Below are 17,355 nucleotides of genomic sequence, written 5' to 3'. Positions count from 1 at the left end.
CTCGCGAAATGACAACTACCAGAACTTCAATAACAGACAAAATTTTAATCATCAGTATGTACAAAATTTTCAGCAACAGCAAACACATTTTGGCAACAATAGAGGTTTTTCCCGACAACAGCAATAAAACCAGCCGGTTAGCATACCTAACCAACAATGTGGTTTGCAAGGTCAACTAAGTTTTAATGTTTCGCCGCCTGCACGTATAGCGTCGGCCACACCAAATAGTAACGCACAGCGGCAAGGAAATCACTGCGTACAGAAAACACACCATTTCAACTCTTATCGCAACGCGCCGTATAGCAATGATTATTATGACAGACGTAAAAGTAATGAGCACAGTTTTCAGCGTAACAGTCGGTCTTACCAGCAGCAGAATCATCCACAACAGATTATTATGAATGAACCAGACAGTCGATATCATCCCGAACGTAATACGTCAGGAAGAAATAACACAACAGTACAAACAGTTGAAATGCCACAGCATCCTCCCGCAAATAACAGCACGTCAGAAAAAATTTGACTAGATACAGTACAGACTGAATCTTTCAGCAACGTAAGCAATACTTTTGACACACAGACTCTCGTTCACGAAAATGTTATTAGTTTTGAAGACATCCGATACACACTTTTGCACATGAAAGACAGAATCACAATGTATGTAGACGACATTCTTATTGCAGAAGCTAACTGGTCTGAACATAATCTGATTCTGGAACAACTGTTGCAAACTTTTCGTGCACAAGGACTTACAGTTAATCTTAGCAAATCGCACTTTGGTAAAACTTCCATAACATTTCTTGGACATGTAATTTCAGCAGAAGGCATTGCATCCTGACCCGGAAAAAACTTCAAGCTTTACGTGACATTACTGTTCCAAGGACAAAGAAATAACTACGCAGCTTTTTGGGTTTAACTTTTTCCGTAAATTTATTCATTACTCTGCTTTAGACACCCCTAGATTATGCCAATTGACGGGTAAAAACACTATTTGGTCCTGGGATAGCCAAGCACAGTCTGAATCTGCTAATCTGAAACATGCTTTGTTGAATGCACCACTTTTTATCACACCCAGATCTTACTAGAAATTTTTCCATTGCCACCGACAGTTCTAACACCGCTTTAGGCGTACACATTTTTCAGGAAATTGAAGAAAATGGTACTACAGTAATTAAAAACATCGCTTTTGCGAGTCGCATTCTGTCACCTGCTGAACGCAATTATTCTGTTACAGAACTTGAAACATTATGTGTTGTATGAGCATTTACGAGATTTAGGCATTTTCTTTATGGAAGACATACTACAGTTTACACAGATCATAGAGCTATACAGTTTTTACTTTCAGCTAAATTTACACATGACAGGTTAAGCAGATGGAAACTTCATTTACAGGAATTTAATTTTACAATTGTTCACATTCCCGGTACACAAAATATTGTAGCAGACGCACTATCCCGTTTTCTCAGCAACAATCAGCAAGACATCGCAACCAACTTCTGCCAAGCAAATTCTAGCGTCATGTATATTCAACAAGTCGCATTTGAAAACTTCATTTCATCGTCATTACGAGACATAGCACAGGAGCAGAGCAAAGACAACGTATGGAAAGAAATTAAAGGCCTTTGGCAAGATAAGAATAATGTTACCATTAGAAACCATTACACTGTACGCAATAGCATTCTGTTTCGCCGCTCTCACCCTGACAGCAACAATTGGTTACTATGCATTCCTGACGAGCTTGTTAACAAATTAATTTGGTATACTCATTTAAGTTACGCACATTATGAAGGCAGAAAATGTTTTCTTATACTGAGACAGAACTGTTATTTTGCCAACATGTAGAAAGGTATTCGACGACCTTTAGCGTCATGTAAAATCTGCCAGAAAGCTAAATCAGACACGACTTCACATATTCCTCTGTTACACCCCATTGTACCCGTTAAATTGCGACATATGGCCGCTGTAGACATTTTTGGTCCGATTCCCAGAACTAATAGAGGTTTTTGCTACATCTTTGTCGCTGTTGAACTCACTTCGAAATTTGTTACCTTCACTCCGCTACGCAACGCTACTGCTAAATATATTTCGAATGCATTTGTAAAACATTTTTTATTTCATGTAGACATGTCACTCCGTTACGCAAAGCTACTGCTAAATCTATCTGGAATGCATTTGTAAAACATTTTTTATTTCATGTAGGGCGTGTATTGAAAGTAATTTCCGACAATGGACCGCAATTTCGATCTGCATTATGGACACGTATGTTACGAACAAGAAACATTTCTCCGATCTATAATCCAAGTATCACGCTTCTTCGAACCCTTGTGAACGTCTAATGAAAGAAATTGGTAAACTATGTAGAATATATTGCCATAAAAATCATATTGATTGAGATACACACAAACTCTCATTCCAGGATGTAATTAACTCCATACCAAATGAATCTACTATGCTATCTCCGACTGTTATATTGAAAAATGTTGAACCACCCAACAAAATTACAGAATTAGTATCCTTTCCTACATTTCGTCGACTACGCCATCATGAAATAATTGACATTGCACTCAACAACATCAAACGTGCCGCAGAGCGCCGGAGACGACAGCAGAAACCAGTTTGTACACGCCGCGACTTTCACAAAGGACAGAAGATATTAGTACGTACGCACTATTTATCCAACAGAGGAAAGAGTAGATGCAGTAAATTTGAGCTTCTATACGCAGGTCCATATCGAATTCGCAGCATTCCTCACCACACCAATATTAAACCCTTTATTGAATGAATATACTTTATGATTTATCGCACTGTAATGCCATTTCCTGAATTTTATATGACCACTTATGCAATTATATTTATATGAACACTTACTGATGATTATCATATTTTTTTCGTGGCAAGTGTTACTGATGATTATCATATTTTTTTCGTGGCAAGTGCCCGGCAAGGTAAGGTTAGCAGGTCGCTTTTCTTGTCGTTACACATCAGACCGTGCACATTTTTCCAGATAAACTTACATATTTTATGACCACTTATGCAATTCTATCTATGTGACTACTTACTGATGATTATCATATTTTTTCTTGGCAAGTGCCCGGCAAGGTAAGGTTAGCAGGTTGCTTTTCTTGTCGTTATATATCAGACCGTGCAAATTTTCCATTTTTTGTGTATGTATGATTGTTTTCCTATCGAAAGTAGAATTTTTGTCTGTATGCACTATGTAATCTTTAAGATATAACAAACACCAGTTGACTTTGACATTTTTTCTTATGATATCTCAATATCTTGACTATTCTACATTTTTTGCTACTGCATTATGATACTGTGTATACATTTTTTGCACTTGAGAACTGTCTATATTTTTGACCTAATACGTTTTCTGTCATGCTATGCTGTATGCTTAATTATATCACTACACACAAGTTTTTATTTAATGAGTATGTGATTTAAATGCAAGATAGTAATCCTTATTCATCATTTTCAGAAAGCAATAATGTGTACAAGAAATAAATTAAACAAACCACAGTGGTTTACTCTGAAATGGAAATTTTACCATCGGAATGAACGAAAGAAAATGCAATATCTTGTCATGAAGAGTAAATGGATCAGAATTAACAAGCATTAACCAGAATATACTATACACATCGTATGATAGCAGTCTTGACTAATTATTTTTCTTTCAGAATACGAGGCGACTGATGCAGGCTGTCAGACAGAACTACACATCTTAGTTTTAGTGATGAAATATACTAGAAATAAGAAACTCTATACTATGGATAGTTGTATGAAGTAAATGGTAATATGAATAATGAAGTGTCTATTTTTTGCAGATGATAATAAATGATTATGAATATGGTAATATGAATAATGAAGTTTTTCTTTGCAGGTGAGAATAATGATGAAGTTTATATATTTACTATTAGTTAAGAAATGCTATGTAGTTATTTAAGTATTTGTTGCAGTTCCTTTTGACAGTATGTCTTATGTTGCATGGTATAATGACTGAATGTTTTGGAAAAAGACAGAGTACACACATATTGAGTACACGTTTCATTACCTGTTAATTCGAAGTTCACTACTTTTCAGTATAATATGCGTTTCTTCTTTCAGCTTAATAATCCATTTTGTATTTTTTCTAGAAGAAGCTATTCATGAGATTAATGTGCTATAAGCAGTTAGTCATTAAACCTGTTCTAGTACTTGCATTTTTTATCCATTTTTGTGTATCATTCATGAATGTCATCACATATACTCTACTTGTTTCATAACCTTGCTACAGCTGACTCATGATGAATGACGTTATTAATCCTTATTTCCAGTAATAAGTCAAAAGCATATATTTTCATGCCCCAGCAAATATCGATCCCAATGCAATGCATTGCTAACACAAAAAAAATATTACCAGTCCCAAATATTACCAGTATACAACCAAATAATTCTACCAGTTTAGGATATATTTCTAGTCCTAAAAAAATGAAAATTTCTCAGATGTATTGAATCCATTATATCTATGTATTATTGGACCACAGACCTTGAGTAATAGTTACAGTGTGTTACATTTTAAATACGTCCTATGTCACTTGAGTGATGAGTTCTGAGTAATACTGGATGATGTTTTGTAATAATGCATAAATGCTATGTCAATAATTTCTGTAAATCATATTTTTGTTATACTCTATATATGCTATGCCAATAGTTAATTCTTGTTTTGAATGATGACTTCTGAATAATACTGAATAATGTTTTGTAAAACTATATGAATAGTTTGTAACTGGCCAATGAGTGCCAATAATTACCGCAATCAGATGAATTACGAATAATGTTCTGTAATACTCCATACATACTACTTACATGCTGTGTAAATAGCCAATGAATGCCAATAATTACTCAAATCGGTTGATAGACTAGTGTAATTCTCAATGATGACTAGCATAAGACTTAATGTCCTTCACCTTCTGACCTAACTACCAGAAATTACTGCAATATCCGTTTGTCCTGTCCATCCTCATGATCATGGAGCACTATATTTGGTTTTTGCACTAATTCTACGTTGATGAAAGAGTATGGATTCTACAAGAATGTGGTGTTGACATATCAAGCTGTCCACCACCTTGAACGATGGAGAGGTCATTATGGTCCTATTGTTTGGTGTACCTAATGTACTACCAAAATGATAACATACAATATAAATACAACATTTCAGTGTCCTGGCTACACTGATAAATACTTCAGGGAAGAGAACTTCAGATTGTCTCACTTGGTGTTGTGCTTCTGTAGAAAGATGTGGACTTTCGGTGCAACTACGTGCAACCTACTGTGCTACAACCATGATACAATCCTTTCCTATTTCCTAAATATGCTCAAGAATTCTACAGTGCGTGTGCACTTAATGATATTTGTTAATATATTTTGTACTCATTGCGTATACGCTTTGTCAATCAGTAATGTACTCGTATATACTCTGTGACTGTAGACTTAGTAACTAAATAAATTTTAGAAAAATTTGTTGCTCATGGCAAGTCCAATTGACTCACCATCGCTGCCAAATTTTTGCGCCCCCCCCCCTCCCCCCGTGGAGGGTTATATAAGAAGTCCGAGCAGATGTAATTTCGATGTATTGCTCACGCGCTGCCTGCGGTATGTAAGGTATAAGAGAATCTCAGACCAGAGAGCAGTGTTGACTGCAGTAGGAACTGTGTAGCAGTAGGAGTAAGTTGTTGTTAGTGAGCAGTCTGGTCTGGTCTGGTGTATCGTGTTGGCTGGGCCGGTCGTGGTGCAGCGATGCCGGAGCCTGAGCATTATTGTATAAGGCGGGAGTAACTATGACTCTCTTAAGGCGGCCAAGTAGCGGCGGAGTGGCTGCATCCGGACTCGACTTTTCGAAGCGGGGTCTTGATGTAGTCGTGCTGCTGCTGCGAGGTGCCTTCCTTGGGTTGTAGCTACTGGGGGAGTGATGCGCAATACATGGGCCTAGCCCTCTTAGCCTCTCCTCTCCTGCGGTCTTCTCCCCTTCACGTGGGCCCGCTGATTTCGCAGAGTGGAAGACCGCACCAGGGGCTTGGGGGGGTTACCAGCCCCCCCTCGCATTATCCCTTTATAGTTGGGGGCAGCACACAAGAAAGAAGAAAAGGTGGCCCTTCCGCTGAAGGTGCCACCCCAGCACCTATCCGGCCAACCGGCCGAGACGAAGATCCGATAGATTGTGTAGCTCCTTTTGCCTGCAGGGAGTGCCACCGCACATTTACGACCAAAAACGGCCTCGGGGTCCACCGCCGCCGCCAACACCTGGCGGCCACCAACGCGGAGATCATCACGGAGAGGCATCGCGCGAGGTGGACGGAAGAAGAAGTCCTTTCGCTCGCCAAAGCGGAGGCGGAACTGTTCCTTGAGAGGGACGCTCGGTTCTTCTTTGTCAACCAAGAGCTGATTAGGATGTTCCCCGACCGAACGCTTGAGGCAATCAAGTGCCGACGGCGGCAAGCTGCCCACAAGCAGCTTGTCCGCGAATTCATGGAGGCACTTGAGATCGGTCGGGGGGAAGAGCCGGCGTCCCGCCGGGGAGCGGTGACGCAGCCGCCTGACGCGGGCGATGGCGCTGCGCCGTCCGACGACGCAGCTGCGGACTTCGCGGCCGGCACCACCGGGCCGCCTGCGGAGGGGCCGACTGACGCCGCCATCTGGGAGCATCTCGCGGAGCTGCCTGCTTCCGCCCAGCGTTTCTCTGCCCTGGACCGAGTTGTTGGTTTGGGGCGGGGTACGCCGCCTGATGTCATCCTGGGCATGCTCCCGGATGCCCTTGCGTCGGTCGGGTCCAGGGGAGAGAGGACGAGCACCAGGACACAGCGGCCGTGCCAACCATCCAAGCGGCCGCCTGCCGCCCCGCCGCTGCAGAAGCGCAAGCGGCGCCGTTGGGAGTACGCGCGGACACAGGACGCCTTCCGTAGGTCGCGTGCACGTTCCGTGCGTGGCCTGCTGGACGGCACCCTGCTGCAGCCGCCACCCGACATCCCCGGTCTGCTGGACTTCTGGGCGGACCTCTTCACCAAGAAGCCGATCTCCACCGCGGGCTTCATCCGTGACCGCCTTCTCCCGCACTCGGAGCCTGTCGCTCCTGAGTGCCTATGGGGGCCGGTCACACGTGAGGAGGTCGCTGCTGCCTTGCCGCCCAGGGGGTCGGCAGCCGGGCCGGACGGCCTTACTCCAGCGGAGCTGCGGCGCCTGCCGCACGAAGTCCTGGTGAAACTCTTGAACCTCTTCCTCCTGGCCCGCGCCCTCCCCGTGCGTCTGCTTCGCGCGCGGACGACACTTCTCCCCAAAACGGCTGCACCAACATCCCCCGCTGACTTTCGCCCCATTACGGTCTGCTCGGTGTTGGCGCGGACCTTTCACAAGGTTCTCGCGTCACGCCTGATGCGTGCAAGTGCTGTGGACGAACGTCAGCGGGCATTCATCCCCCGGGATGGGATGTTGGAAAACACCTTCATCTTGGACACTGCTCTCACCGACGCAGTTCGCTCCTGTCGCTCTGTTTTTGTGGCGTCGATCGACGTCTCTAAGGCGTTCGATTCGGTGGACCATGCTGCCCTCCGCCCCGTGCTGAGGGCGCATGGCCTGCCGGATTGCTTTATTGAGTACGTCGAGAGGTGCTACGAGGGCAGCACGACAGTGATAGCGGGCGGCGGCGGCGTGGGCGTGCCCGTGCAGCCGGCAAGGGGAGTACGTCAGGGCGACCCCCTCTCCCCCCTCCTTTTCAATTTTGCGGTGGACTATGTTTTGAGTCAACTTCCCTCCCACATCGGAGCTCGGATTCTTGGTCGCAGAGTTAACGCTGCGGCCTTCGCAGATGACGTCCTGCTGTTTGCATCGACCGCGAGGGGCTTGCAGTCCCTCATCGACGCAGCCGTCGCAGCCCTCGCCCACCTGGGGCTGCAGATCAACGCCCGGAAATGTTTCACCCTCGCCTTAGTCGCGTCTGGGCGCGACAAGAAGGTGAAGGTTGACGCAGACGTTACCTTCAAGGCAGGCAATACCACCGTGCCTGCCCTACGTGTGGGTGAAACCTTCCGGTACCTGGGACTGCAATTCTCCACCGCTGGTCGCTGCGTGTTCAATCCACGACGCCACCTGGTGGAGCAACTGGACGTCATCTCCCGAGCTCCGCTCAAGCCGCAACAGCGCCTCCACGCCCTCACCAACGTACTCCTGCCTGGCCTGTACCATGGGCTGGCCCTCAGCCGCACCCGAGTGGGTGCCTTGAAAGCGGCAGACGTGACCATCAGGGCCGCCGTCAGGAGATGGTTCCGCCTTCCGGCGGACACTCCCCTGGGCTACTTCCATGCTCCTGTAGCCCAGGGAGGCCTCGGCATCCCATCATGCCGATGGATGGGGCTAACTCTCCGCCGGTCCCGTCTCCTGGCCTTGAAGAAGATAGGGCCAGCCTCCGACGGTGCAGGCCGGGACGAGGTGCAGCGTGAGGTCGAGGTGCTGGAGCGGCATCTTATGTGGGAGGGCCACCTCCTCAAATCGTCGACGCAGGTTGGAGAGATGTGGGCTGCACGCCTGCATGTTGCCTTTGACGGTGCGGCGCTGTCATCTTCCGCCGCCGTCAAGGGGCAACACCAATGGGTCGCCGACACCAGTCGCCTGCTATCTGGGCGTAACTTCATCGACGCTCTCCGCGCCCGCATCAACGCCTTCCCGACGAAGGCACGGCGCAGTCGCGGGCGGGAGGCGGACACCAGATGCCGCGCGGGCTGCCAGGCCGTGGAGACCGCCAACCACGTATTACAGGCTTGCTTCAGGACGCACGGGTCCCGGGTTAAGCGGCATGACGCGATCGTGCGTTATGTCGCCCGTGGACTCGCGCAGAGGGGCTTCAATGTGTGTGTTGAGCCCCACCTCCGAACACCTGAGGGAATCCGCAAGCCTGACGTGGTGGCGGTTAAAGACGGCATCGCCCGCGTGATCGACGCCCAGGTAGTCGGAGACCGTCTCCGGCTCGACTGGTGTCACTCCGAGAAGGCGGCCTACTACAACACGCCGTCCATCAGGCGTGCTATCTCCAACCTGCACCGAGACGTTGAGGAGGTTACAGTGTCCACCGCGACATTGAATTGGAGGGGTGTATGGTCTCCAGCGTCAGCAAGAGATCTCTCCACACTAGGTTTCCGACCCCGAGAGCTGGCGGTCTTGAGCACAAGAGTTCTGCAGAGCTGCTGCACGAGCTATCGGATTTTCGAGTATATGACGGCGCAAAGGCTGATGCATCGAGTCGGCGTCGGATAGGATGCTGGTTATTATCTGCCTGACTCCTGGGCCTATCACAGGAGCAATACTCCGTCTTTGTTCTCTTTTGCTTTTCTTCCTCTAATTTGTTTTGTGTTTTCTTCCTTTTTCTGCATATATATGTTAACTTTAATATACCTTGGTGTTCGCCCTGTAAGTCCCCACCTCGGTGGAGGACATGGCGTGTATAATAACACCTTTATACATGACAATTTCCTGTAACATATATGTGTTATTCATTATTAATGAATAAAGACGGCTGGAATGGCCAAGTGGCGGCGGTGTGGCTGCATCCGGACTCGGCTTTTCGAAGCGCGGTCTTGATGTAGTCATGCTGCTGCTGCGAGGTGCCTTCCTTGGGTTGTAGTTACAGGGAGAGTGATGCGCAATACATGGGCCTAGCCCTCTTAGCCTCTCCTCTCCTGCGGTCTTCTCCCCTTCACGTGGGCCCGCTGATTTTCGCAGAGTGGATGACCGCACCAGGGGCTTGGGGGGGGTTACCAGCCCCCCCTCGCATTATCCCTTTTAAGTTGGGGGCAGCACGATAGAGAACACAAGTGGTGGCCCTTCCGCTGAAGGTGCCACCCCAGCTTCCCCAGCACCTAGCCGGCCAACCGGCCGTGCCGTAGATTTTGTAACTGTTGCAGCTACTTACGCCTGTAGTGAGTGTCACCGCAGCTTCACAACCAAGAACGGTCTCGGGGTCCATCGCCGCCAACATCTAGCGGCCGCCAACGCGGAGATCGTCACGGAGAGGCATCGCGCGAGGTGGACGGAGGAAGAAGTCCTGTCGCTCGCCAAGGCGGAGGCCGAACTGTTCCTTGAGAGGGACGCCCGGTTCTTCTTTGTCAATCAAGAACTGATCAGGATGTTCCCCGACCGAACGCTCGAGGCAATCAAGTGCCAAAGGCGGAAAGCTGCCCACAAGCAGCTTGTCCGCCAATTCATGGAGGCGCTTGAGATCGGTCGGGGGGAAGAGCCGGCGTCCCGCCGGGGAGCGGCGAGCCCGCTGCCTGACGCGGGCGAGGCCGCTGTGCCGCCCGTCGACGCAGCGGAGGACTTCGCGGCCGACACCCCCGGGCCGCCGCCGGAGGGGCCAACTGACGCCGCCATCTGGGAGCATCTGGCGGGGCTACCTGCTTCCGCCCAGCGTTTCTCTGCCCTGGATCGAGTCATTGGTCTAGGGCGGGGCACGCCGCCCGATGTCATCCTGGGCATGCTCCCGGATGCCCTTGCGTCCGTCGGGTCCAGAGGGGAGAGATCGATCACCAGGACACAGCGGTTGCGCCATCCATCTAAGCGGCCGCCTGCCGCGCCGCCGACGCAGAAGCGCAAGCGGCGCCGCTGGGAATACGGGAGAACGCAGGATGCCTTCCGAAGGTCGCGTGCACGTTGCGTCCGCGGCCTCTTGGATGGCACCCTGCTCCAGCCGCCACCTGCCATCCCTGGTCTGCTGGACTTCTGGGCGGACCTCTTCACTAAGAAGCCCATCTCGACCGCGGGCTTCATTCGTGACCGGCCAGCCACTTAGGCCGTTCGTTTACCTCTACTGTGCCTACACAACACAAGACTGGTTTCCCGCCAGTCGTTATACAAAACTATGGGAACCTTAGTGCCCTTAACACTGCATTCGCGGAAAGGCACATTAACAGCACTTTACTAGCAAAGTACTCGGGGGATAGGGCCACACTGTACGTTGCCACACACAACGAATACAAAGATCTTCTGACCTTCCTCAAAGATCGGAAGATCGAACACTACACGTACAGAACGCTGGACAGAGAACCCATCAGTACGTGATCAAGGGAGCGCCCAGTAACCCTAATGAGACCGTACAGGCGGCGCTCTGTTATCTGGGATTCGACTGTAAAAGTGCCTCCCGGAGACGGGGTTCTTACCGCTACCACCATGATTGAGTTAGCCGACACGGCTGATTACCGTGCCATCCTGCAGATAAAGAGGTTTCTGCGGATGGACGTACGTTTAGAACACTACGAACCACCCAAGGTCCCCGAACAATGTAACAACTGCCAGCGATTCGGCCACTCGGCCCTTCGTTGTGGCCTGGCAACTCGTTGCCGCGAATGTGCTGGCAATCACAAATCCGACACCTGCACACAAGCACAGCCAAACCAGCGATGCTGTGCCAACTGCAGTGGGCCCCATGCGGCCAATGTCAGACAGTGCAGTGCATACAAACAGGCGCTGAAGTGTAAGCAAGAAAAGAACAGGGTACAGTATGACATTCCGCATCCAAGGCCAGCGCCGAACCCAGTAAGGAACGGCGTAACGTTTGCCACGGTTGCACGCCCTGGCGAAACGATACAGGCCGCGGAACCTCAGCGCCCTTCACACAAACGCGAAACAACCGTTGCAACAAACAGCCACAGACAACACCAGAAAACTAACAAGCATCGGTGCCAACACCTATGCCCCCAAACAACACGACCCCACTCCCGGAAGTCACGTGCTGCGAAGAAACGCACACTATACAGCAAAACACGCCCCCACAAGAACCCCCAGAACCCCAAGCCCAGAGGAGGAATAGACGTACACGTAAGCACAGGGCGGGGAACACCAAATCACCACAACAGGCCACCTAACAACAAAAGACCAATAACACATAGGTAAACAGTCTACAAGACATCGAGACTGTAACCCACCCTTCCATCCCCCCTCACCACGGAAGTAACACAGGCGCCACAACCTCTGCCACAAAACATAAACACAAATGCCACTCCTAACAACACACCAATACCCGCACAAGCGGCCGCTAACTCTAGAACAGCACCTCAGGCTGCCACACCCAACACCAACATACCACCTGGAGGAATACTGGGAACACTATTCCCTCGATACACGGCAGTTCAAATCCTTACCAAGGTGCTGACGGCCGTCACTACACTCATCACCCAGCCCGGGCAATACTGGGCTGTCATACACACTGCCATCACAATACTCTTTCACACTCTTACATGAATAACATACCACACCCGGCCCGTAACGTAAACCCGCACACACTATCACAGATCCTGTTCTGGAATGCAAACTCGATCCACAACAAAAGGGCAGAATTTGCCGATTCATGGAGCGCAAGGGAATCCTTGTCGCGCTACTGAGCGAGACTAAGCTTAAATCGCACATACAATTAAACTTTCCTGCCTACTGCGTCTATCGTACCGACCGACCGGGCGACGCCGTGGCAGGTGGAACTGCAATCGTCATACACACAGACATTGAGCACACAACATAGAGCTCCCTTGAACTGGAAAAATCGAGGCTACGGCCGTCAGAGTCAAGTTCAACGGAGCCTACACCACACTGATATCGGTATACAGCAGTCCCGCAGGCATTTCAACACGCGATATCAGCACACTACTCAACATCTCACCGCGAATAATAGTCGCTGAAGATCTGAACGCAAAACACCCAGAATGGAATTCACGCATACGAAATCCCAACGGCAAAAAACTGTATGAACATTCACTAGGCATAACCTACATTACACTAGCGCCGACTGAACCGACGCACATTCCCTATCAGAGGGGCCACAGGCCAGACGTGGCCCTCATCACGGGCATTACATCGACACTCAACGTTGCCGTTGAAAACGATCTGCCCTCAAACCACCAACCTGTAATACTATACATTGAGGAAACACTGCAGCACATGGAACAACGCAGGATGTTGGACTACGGGCGTGCGAATTGGACATTGTTCAAGGAAACGCTCGATAGCCACATCTCACCCTTACATGAAATTAGCGAAACAGCACAAATTGACGAGGCAGTAGAAACCCTCACTAACGCCGTCCAGGACGCAATGACAGGCACCATACCTGATCGCACCTCACAACAACACAGTGCGGCCCTGCCCCAGGAAATCCTGGGCCTAATCTCAATGAGGAATCGCCTCAGGAGACAATGGTAGCGTACCAGGCGTTAGTACTTCAAACGGCACATTAACAGACTACAGGGCATCATACACGACAAAATACGAACACATAGAACACAACAGTGTAACCAAAAACTCGAAGGGCTGGACACCGCGCGACCTGGCGTGTGGCAACTAGCCCGACACTTCACCAGGGAGACAATGTACACCCCAACGCTTCAAGGGCCTCACGGACCTGCATACTCAGCGGAAGAGAAAGCAGAATTAATGGCCCGCACACTCGCAGCGTCATTCATACCGAGCCTGGTACCATCAGATCCAGTTGCTACTGACCAGGAGGTTACATGCACTTTAGCCCAACCATCGCGCGACGACATTCGACATGCTAGTACAGCCGAAGTCTCCTGGGCTATAACGCATTCCTCTGCTAGGAAAGCCCCTGGTCATGATTGGCATTCAAAACCGTGTCCTCCAGGAGTTCACGGATAAAGCCACTGAATACCTAACACACATAACGAATGCCATACTAAAACACCAACACTTCCCCGCCTTTTGGAAGATGGCCAAGGTCCTGATGTTCAGGAAGCTGGGGAAAGACCACAGCCTCCCACAAAATTACCGACCCATCAGCCTTAGCTCTCTCAGCAAGATTGTTGAGAAGGTGATTCTCAAACGCATCACTAGGCACTGCATAACAAATGACATCTTGAGACCGGAGCAATTCGGATTCAGAAATCACCACTCCACAACTCAACCACTCTTATGGTCGTTGAACATATAACACATGGCTTCAACACAAACAAAGCAAAAGGGGCGGTGTTCCTGGACATCGAAAAGGCTTTCGACCGTCTATGGCACAATGGCCTCATTCGCAAACTCAGCGACGCGGGATTCCCCGACGGGCTGGTGCGTCTCATACACTCATACCTCACAGACAGGAGTTTCAACACTGACGTGTTGGGAAAACAATCAACACGACACGCTATACACGCGGGAGTACCCCAGGGAAGCATCCTAGGGCCCCTACTGTTTAACCTCTACATAAACGATCTCCCAACCACACACAACACAACGATGGCAATCTACGCGGATGACACAGCCGTCCACGCGCAAGATTTGAAACCATCAAGCATTACGTCACGCTTACAGACTGCACTCAAGAGTGGCTGAGCCTTGGTTGGAGAAATGACGTGTTAGAGTAAAAGTCGACAAGTGCGAAGCCGTTCTGTTCACTAGAAGACCGAGGCAACTGCGCAAACACCGATACTGCAGACCAATAACTCTACATGCACGCCCAATACGTTTCCGTGAGAAAGTCAAATACCTCGGTGTCTGGCTGGACCGAAAATTACTCTGGGGGGACCACATACAACACATGACCAACCGAGCAAGCGCGAGGCTCAAACAGCTCTACCCTATGCTCAACAGGCGTAGCACACTGAACAGAAGGGTGTCGAGGTCCATGTACATGACACTTATTCGACCCCTGATGGCGTACGCAGCACATGTCTGGGGATACGCTGCGCCCACACGCCTGCGCCGCCTGCAGCTCATACAAAACAAAGTACTCAAAATCTTAAGCAATGCTCCACGGTACACACGCATCGCGGATCTTCACCGGGAATACCGATTTGAGACTCTCACGGAGGTAATCCACAAACTCACCACAAGACTATACAGAAACTCCAGACATTCGCAGAACCAATTTATTCTGAATCTGGGGAACTACGACCACAACCATAGATGGAAACATAAAAGACTAAAAGACATACTTGTAAGGACCTAACATCTATGGCCAAGTACACGCAAACACAACGGTACAGGTGAGCCCCTGTTAATCAGACGCCATTACTGGATATCCAGCTGGAACACACTTGCCGAATAACTGGCACCAAACAGGGAAGCCGTACTGTACACTGCATGCAGACAAGCTCCCCCCCCCCCCCCCCCCCACACACACACACACACACACACACACGCGCGCGCGCGCGCGCGCAGTGAGATGATCTATGGCTGATCTTCCACTACTATATAACGATCTTGATTGTTCCAGGAATGCAGCGGCTGCAGCAAACTGGGATACATCGCCATCGCTTGCCAAGGTAATGATGCATAATACCTATACTAACAAACCCAACCTTGCAAAAACTATCGCAGCTAGTAAAGCCACTACTGCTCTTACTACCCAACCCACTGTCGCAGAGGTTTCTTCCCCACGGCACGAGTCTTGACACTTTTTTTTCCTCAGCTCTTCAAATTGCTACCCTCATTCGCGTTTCGTCCACTATTTATCACCTGATGGATCGTGTTAATGCGTAATCTTACCCAGACGCACGGATAACATCACAGCCAAGCATCCTGTGATCCACCTATTAGATAACTAAAATGTTGACCGAGGTGACAGTAGAACTTTTGGTCTGGTCACCACGTTGGTGCGGGCGTGGAGGGGCCCCATCTCTATTAAACAGTTTCTCGCCACAATGGGCCAATCGAAGATACACCCGTCACCTCAACACAAAACAGAATACAACCACCCACATCAAAAGAGGCCGCGACCCCTGCTACTCCCAATAAGGAACCAATAACACAGGAGTCCACAACACGCAGTTCGGACAGCCAACAAACGACACCACCTGTACTGGAAGCATCGTCACTCAAAACAAGGCCTTCAGACCTTTAACTAAATAAACACACCAGACAGAAGACACAACCAAGATGGTGGACGCGTATAAAGACGACATAAACAGTGGCTTCGTAAACGCCAATGACTTCAGCACGAAGCACCCAATGCTGGGAAAGCTAGCCACCAAGGAGAAACTAGCCATTCTAGGAGTTCCGGAAACGAGGACGACAAACTACCCTCTTCGCTTACACGATTTCGTCACGCACTAACTAAAAGCCAGCCATCCCTGTACCCAGAAGCACTCCTAAAGGTGGCGTGGCGGTTTTCCACAATAAGAAAACACCAGCAATAAGGATCGAATTACCTCCACAGTTCTCACACATCCAGGCAATCCACCTCCAATTACAAACACGTGCAAGCAAATTCCTACACCTAGTAACCACATACATCCCACCTGATGAAATTCCAACCGAATTTCTACTCTACATCAAAAACTGAGGCGATTTTATAATCATGGGGGATTTTAACGCAAGATCCGAAACATTTGGAGACACCAGAAATTACAGTAACGGTGTAGCACTAACAACACATCTAGAAAACATTGAAAACGGAGTAAGACTGCCCGACAACCAGCCAACTTTTATAAACCACCAAGGAACTTCCATCCCAGACCATATTATTTGTGATTATATATATATGCAGGGGACAGCACAGGCTCAGAACACCTGCCGTTAATAATACGAACTCACCTGATGCACCCACCACATAGCAACAAAAATAGAAAATCCATAGTTGACATCAAAATGTATGCTTTCAAAACTACGAAAATCTTACCGCCAGCCAAAGAAATAACGCAGACCGAATTCCGCAGAGAATATTAAACACAATAAAAGAAAAACTTTTCAAGCAAACGGCCGACTGTGAATACGAACGGGAATGGAACAGACTGAACAATTTGGTCAAGAAGCAACTGAAAGAGTTCAGAGCAGACAAATGGGCAGAAACCTGCAAAAATCTAGATCATAGACAAACAAACAGATATTGGCACATCTTCCGGAAAGTAACAGGAATTCGCCACAGATCAGATCCACCCCTTTACCACGAAGGAAATATTATAACACATGACACAAAAAAGGCAAACATATTCAGAGAAGTTCTCGACGAAATACACAGCTTCCCAACTGACCCAAAGTTCGACATAACACTCGAAAGAGAGATCACAGTTGAACTAGAAACACTACTAAAAACCATCGGTATACCGACAGAAGCCGAAGCAGCGCTTATAGCAGAAATTACAAACTCAGAAGTGGAGGAAGCCATTCTAAAAAAAAACAGCGCGCCAGGAAAAGATTGTATTAAAAGAAACCAGATACGCCTAGCCCCCAGAGAGACAATGATCACCTGCCTCACGACTCTGTACAACGCACCCTTGAAAATAGGCAACGTCCCAGTCCAATAGAAACAAGCAAAAATAGTATTGCTTCCCAAACCAGGGAAACCACCCAATGACCCCAGAAAAATATCATCCCATCACTCTGCTTCCGGTACCAGGGAAA

The sequence above is a fragment of the Schistocerca cancellata genome, chromosome 2, assembly GCF_023864275.1.
Source record: "Schistocerca cancellata isolate TAMUIC-IGC-003103 chromosome 2, iqSchCanc2.1, whole genome shotgun sequence".
NCBI lineage: Eukaryota > Metazoa > Arthropoda > Insecta > Orthoptera > Acrididae > Schistocerca > Schistocerca cancellata.
The sequence above is the reverse complement of the archived record's forward strand: the minus strand, read 5'-3'. Positions refer to the sequence as shown.